Below are 6,563 nucleotides of genomic sequence, written 5' to 3'. Positions count from 1 at the left end.
CCAGGGCCGCGGAGCCAGCTGCCCGCCACGCGCGCGCCTCTCTCCTCCCTGGCGCGCGTCCCCCGGCAGCCCGCGCAGTCTCCGAGCCTCCCCCTCCGCAGTCCCGCGCCCCTTCTCGCCGTGCTCCCCGCCTCCCCCTCCTACCGCCTGGAGGGTTTCCCTCCGGCCCGCGCCTCCCTGCCGCCTCAATGGCCAGGCGGCGGCTTGGCTTTGCTAACGCCGGCTAGGCTCTTGCACTTTTCAGCCTTTTCCCTAAGTGACATCAGCCGCTGGCCTCGCCGGATCGCAACTGTAACTGCTTCTCTCCGGCTGTCGTGCCGGGGGCGGGGCTCCCACGCGGAGTGTTGCATCCACGAGGCCAGTGGGGGGGTGCACTGGGGGGCTGGGCCCAGCGGGTCCCAGGGGACAAAGCGCGCCCTGCAGCCCAGCCGGGCCTCGGAGCTCACGGTCTCCACCAGCCGCGTGCTTACTGGTCCCAGACCCGCCGCCGCCACCTCCAGGTGCGTGGGGCCGGGCGCCCCGGGCACGAGGCGCACCCTTCGCGAGGGCTCGCGGCCCGCAGGGCATCCTTTCCCATGCGAGCGTGGGGCGAGTGCGGGCGCAGGCTGGCCTCTCTGAGGTCCCCGGGGAAGGGACGCTGGAGAATTCGGGTGCAAACTGTCAACCTCCCTTGGCTCTGAGCCTGTTTTCTCCAGCTGCGCGCCGCACACCACAACCCCGCGGCGCCTCCCGGAGACCCGGCAGCCGCGCGCCGCAGGGGCTCAGCCTGCGGGGACCAGGGACGGGGCGCCCGACCCGGTGCGGAGGTCGCATGCTGGCCGACGAGTGGCCCTGGGGACACACAGCGAGCACGGAGCGGTCCGGGCGCGGCGCACAGGGGGTGTAGGTGTCGGCAGCTGGGGGTGCGGCGGCCAAGTGGCCGTCAGTTCCGGTCAGTGGCGGAACTGGGCACCAGCGCCAAGGACCGAGCTGGCCCGGAATGGGGGTGGGGAAGGAGGAGCCGATCGCCCGCGAGGCGACCCCTGGCTGGCCGCGGCTGGTGGCGGCTCCCAAGGCGCGCGGGGAGCCGGCGGGGGCGCCTTCACCCGGCTGCGCGTGTGCGCCTGCGTGTGCGCGCGCGCGCGACCTCAACTCCTTCCCCGGCCGTAGAACCTACCCCGAAGACCAGTGTTAAAATGCCGCTGACAGGATCGCCTGAAACCCGTTTACAGTAGGAAAGACTTTCCTCCAAAAGCACGGCCTGAGTCGATTTGCAGTTTATGTCCTCCCGGGAACTGCAAGGCTAAGGCGAGGCTGAGCGCCCTGGACCCGCGGCGCACGAGCTCCCGCACGAAGGCGCCCGAGTCGCTGCGCTAGGCGCGCGTTCAGGTCCAGGGAAACCTGTGTTTACTTTTATTTTTATTATTTTGGAGAAGGGCGGCTTTGGTAGTCCCTTAGTAAGAGAGCTCGTTTCTCTGCCACCGCTCTCGGAAGCCAGGAGTAGCAGGCGGAGAAACTGCAGCCTCACTCACGCCCGCCTCCGCTGGACGATCACGCACGGGAGTGGGTCCCCTCCGGCTTCCCCAGCCACTGGGCGCTTCCGACAAGTGATCAGGAGGCGGAGGATGGTGGCCCTACACTTAGTTATAAAAAAAATCAGAATTCACCGACACACCTGATTACCCGCGGTCCTTAAGCCGCTACCTACGAAGGCAAAGTGCAGGGTGAGAGCGGCTCGGGAGAGATGGAAGAGGGAGGGAAAGAAGTTTGACCAACCCCACACTGTCCCGTCTCCTCGCCGGCTCAGGGAGGCTCAGCGCTGCCACCTGGCGGCCGCTTCTCCCCACACTGGGAGGCAGCCGGCCGCAGAGCGAATCCAGGCCCTGGGTGGGTGTGCCGTGCCCCGCCCGCAGAAAGAAAGCAGCAGCCGGACGGTGGCTTCAAACCTAGGGGGCCCGTGCACACACTCGCCTTCTGCTTGTTCTCCTGAGAAAACCAATCGAGTAGGAAGCAGTACCGAGTTGGCACTGCTTGCCATGGGTTTGAAGAGCTTTCCTGAGCCTACTGTGTGCTAGTGAGTGGTCACAAGGCAAGAAAAAGTGGGATACATTATTAGACGGGTGGGTTTCTTACGTCTTCCTCTGAGAGTAAAAATAAATAGCAGATTTCATTGATCCCAGAGTCTTGCTTTGATAGTTTGCAAATAACAATTACATATTTTATTTTTCCCCTCCCTCGGTCCAATTCCGATACAACCTCAGCAGCCCAAAGGAATGGGGCACAAGTTGTGTTTGTCATCAGCCTAAGCTGGAGGGTCCTCGTTCACGAAGGGTGGAACCAAAAAGCCCGAGGCCTTTCAGCTGATAAAGGGTTGACATTGTATTTCCTGGGGGCTTCTGGCCTGTCAGCTAAAGTAACAACAACATGGTTTCCCCTCCGTCTTTATTTGAACTGAATCCCCTGTAAGGTCAGACCAGCTCCTACAATCATTTTCTACATCCAAGGCAAGGCAAAAATCTTGCAAATCAGTGCAAATTTAGGAGATTTGTTAAACTAATTTCCGTTCAGGTCCCCCCCACCCCATGCTGTAAGGACACATTAAGCAGTGGAATGTAATCTTACCTCCACCTCTACCCATACCATTTCACACATGTGGGGTTTTTATCTCCCGCAGGTATGTGAGAAGCAGGAGAAATGCACAAGCAGATATTACACTTGCAGCGCAAATGGGTTCCAATATTTAATGGGATCAGGAAGGTAAAATATTTACCTTAATTCAAAATTTGAAAATGCCTCACATCATTGCTGTTGAGGATAATTTATTATTCTGAAACAAGATTTTTTTTTTTTTTTTTTTGGCAAAATTAGCTTTTGTTAATGCAGCTAAAAGAGTGGCACTGAGAATTACTTCATGTACCGCAGAGCCAGCAGAGGGAACACTGAGTACTGCTTTAGCAGGGGCCATCACAGAGCTGCTATTTGGGGGAAACGTTAGTAATAGAGAACTGATTACAAAACAAATGACGTTAGGTAATCCAAACATAAAAATCTTTTCTCATTATTTGGTATTTGAAGCACAATACATTCCGATATATTTACTCACATTTTACTCATTTGACAGATGACTTTAATAAATGGCCATTTGTTATATTTTCTTCCATTCTACACGATCTAACACCTAAGAGCCAACCCATTTCAGAAGTCTAAGCACTCCTACATATACTATTATCATCTCCTAAAGTCCCTGAAAGTTACTAATACCGTATTTCATCAACTCTCAGAGAAACATTTTCCTTTCAACATCTCTGAAACAAAGAAGCGTCTTACAATTAGAGAGATGAAAGGGGTTTTTTTATTGGCATTTTTCTTAGCTAGTGCCATGTAATATAATGATGAATCTTAAACTGTGTTGGATTTGTTGAAATACAGAAGATACATCTAATAAAAGGATTAGCCCAGGGACTGCACTTTAGTATACTCTTTTTTAAAAAAAAAACAACTATGCCTTAAGCATAAACATAATTACTATGACTGCCTTAATTAACTTCTACTTTTCCCCATCCTACTCTGTGGTGGAAACATAAATGTTGATATAATCAATTATATTGGGGCTGGGGTTTTAGCTCAGCAGCACAGCACCTGCCTGGCAAGCGCAAGGTCGTGAGTTCAGTTCCCGGTTCTGGAAAAAAAAAAAAAAAAATCAATTATATTTATGCACACTGAGTTATCAAAGTAATTCACCCTCAGAACACTAGTATTGGTATCAATCCCCAAATAGATACTTATTCTTTTTTATCCTAGAGAAAATAGTGATTTCATAGATAACAGACCTTTGAGAAAAAACTTTGTGTCAGGTCGTTAATATTTAGGGCGAGTTTCTAAACATACCAGAAAAAAAATGAAATGTATGACGTCACACTAACTTTATTACGCCAAAAAAGTGCATTTGTGTTTTTGTTTGTGGGGTTTCTTGTTTTGTTTTAGGGTTGTGCCTTCTAAGAAACAAAGGAATAAATAACTTGAGCAGCTAATAGTAAAAAATTGCTTTCATCCTCAAAAACAGTCTTGCTTATGCCTCACCCAATCAGCTGTCTCCATAGGGTGCTCTTTCCACAGCCTAGGTCTCTTGCCAGCTTACACACTGTAAAAGTTTGACAAAATAGGGGCTGGGGATTTAGCTCAGCGGCAAAAGCGCCTGCCTGGCATGCGCAAGGTCGTGAGTTCAGTTCCCGGTACCGTAGAAAAACCAAAAAAAAAAAAAAAAAAAAAAGACAAAATAAATGGAAATACACTACTCAGCACTGGTTTCACCTGAATTGAAAGCCAACATTATGCTGGCCAGGCCCTACCTACCTATCACTGGCCTGTAGAAAACCAGTTTCCTATTACAGGGTGAAGGGCAGTTTTTACTAAAGTTCTAATTTTCAAATCTTGGGGAGAAGGTGTATTCTGAATTCTTTGCTACGTTATTCACAGTATCCTTCAGGAAGTTCCTTTTCAAATCATCAGAATAGCAGAGTTGCCACTAGAGTCCCTGTATGGGTCACATCTATGATCTGTTATTCCTTTTTCACGGCAGGGGCCATCCTCAATGTCAGCCTCTTGAAGTCACTGCTTTTCCAGAATGGCATTTGGATTAGCAAGGAAAGGGTACTGACCTTCCCCGAGTGCTTTATCATTGAACCCTCACAAGAATGCTCTAGAAAGCAGCTCCCAGGGTTCCCATATCCCAGATGAGGACAACGGAGGAGACTTAGTCACACCCCACACTTACAAAGCCACTAAGCAGGACTAACAGCTGGTCTCACTCGAATTCAGAGACTGCGTTCTCTCCTGTCAGCGCTTATCACTTCTTTTTTTGCCTTGGTCTTTCAGTCCCACTTGAACCAAGCAACACACATACAGGAGAAAATAAGGAAAATAGAAAGGCTTTGGGAGGCGGGCGGGGATAGAGGGCAAACCGATCTTCCCTTTGGAAAACATGGAAAACAAATATTTAGAAAGTAAAGTTGGTTTCCACCCTGTGCCCTCCATCCTCACCCTACACAACTCTAGGGAGAGTTTTCCTGCCCGGGTAATTATGGAGCTCTGCCTAAGGTGTTTTAAGGGAAAACTGCTGTTTGGGCTATTCTGGATTCATAAAGGAATTTAAATCATTAAACAGCCATACTTAACCCTTGTTTGGTTAAGAGAATAAGCAATTACTGCAAAAAGTCCTCCTTTCTGCCTCCCACAAACGACACAGAAACTCTTCTGAGGGATTTTACACAATACATCAACATCTGCGCTGTACCTGGAGTTGTTAAAATAATTGTGATGACAGGTGTCTAGGTACCACTTTCTTAATGGTTTTCAATATCCATTGATTTATTATTGTGTCTTTACCTCCCCTTTACGGCGTTGGCTTTAAGAAGGGGCCGAGGAACAGATTTTGCACTAGAGGCTGATTCTTTATTCCAATGCTGAAAAGAACTAATAAAAATAATCACTTGGCTTTTAAGCAGAAAGCCTCCATTTACAGTATTTCACCCTCAACTCCCCCTCCAAGCCCCTTGTTATCTAACATAATGGTTAGAATACATTTCCGTCTCTCCCCTTCATAATTTCATGCATTAACATTCTCTTCACACAAATACACACACGCGCGCGCACGCACACACAGAGCAAAAGGAAAAAAGAGGCAGCAGAAATCTCAGCTGTACTTCTAGCCCTTTTAAAAAGTTTGCTCTGTAAATTGGAATGAGGTCAGATTTGGAGCTTCTCATTGCACGCGGAGATTATTATTGCATCGGGTTCCAAGCCAATGGGAAGGGCGGGGGCGGGGCTTGGCACGAGGAAGCGTTAGTTACAGCGGCTGATTGGCTGCGGCCAAAGGATAAAGAGGCGCGAGGCGGAATTGGGGTCTGCTCTAAGCTGCAGCAAGAGAAACAGCGTGTGCGGGGAAGAGGCCTGTCTCACTCCCGGGTCTCTAGTTCTTGCACGCTCTTTAAGAGTCTGCACTAGAGGAACTCTGCCATTACCAGCTCCCTTCTTGCAGAAGGGAGGGAGAAACATACATTTATTCATGCCAGTCTGTTGCATGCAGGCTTTCTGGCTTCCTACCTTGCAACAAATTAATTGCACAAACTCCTCAGTGCCGATTCCGCCCACAGAGAGTCCTGGAGGCAGACTCGTTTTTGCTTTGCATGGTAGGAAAGGGACTAAGTGATAGAGACAATGTCGCTTTCCTGAGCTACGGAGAGTGCTCGTGAACTGGAACCAACTGCTTCAGGGTGGGGGGGAAGGAAAAAAAAAAGCAAAAAAGACTTGCCCGGGAGGCGGCGAGAAACTTGCACTGGAAGACGCGCGAGCAGCAGCGGCACACTGAAGAAACTCCTCTCCACCTTACTTAGCGCGGTCTCCTCCGGACTCCGCCGACGGCCAGAGCAGGCTGCAGCGCGGTGAGACGCCGAGCTGAGCGCGGGGCAGACAGGCGCTCCAGCCTGGGAACTACAACTCCTCGCCCGCGTCTCCCGGGGACCTCGCGCCCCGCGCCCACCTCCGCCCGGCCGCCAGTGGAGGGGCCCGCCCGGCTTGCGCTCGGC

Source organism: Chinchilla lanigera, unplaced genomic scaffold (genome assembly GCF_000276665.1).
Source record: "Chinchilla lanigera isolate Chin_1 unplaced genomic scaffold, ChiLan1.0 scaffold00082, whole genome shotgun sequence".
NCBI lineage: Eukaryota > Metazoa > Chordata > Mammalia > Rodentia > Chinchillidae > Chinchilla > Chinchilla lanigera.
Note: the sequence above shows the minus strand (reverse complement) of the source record.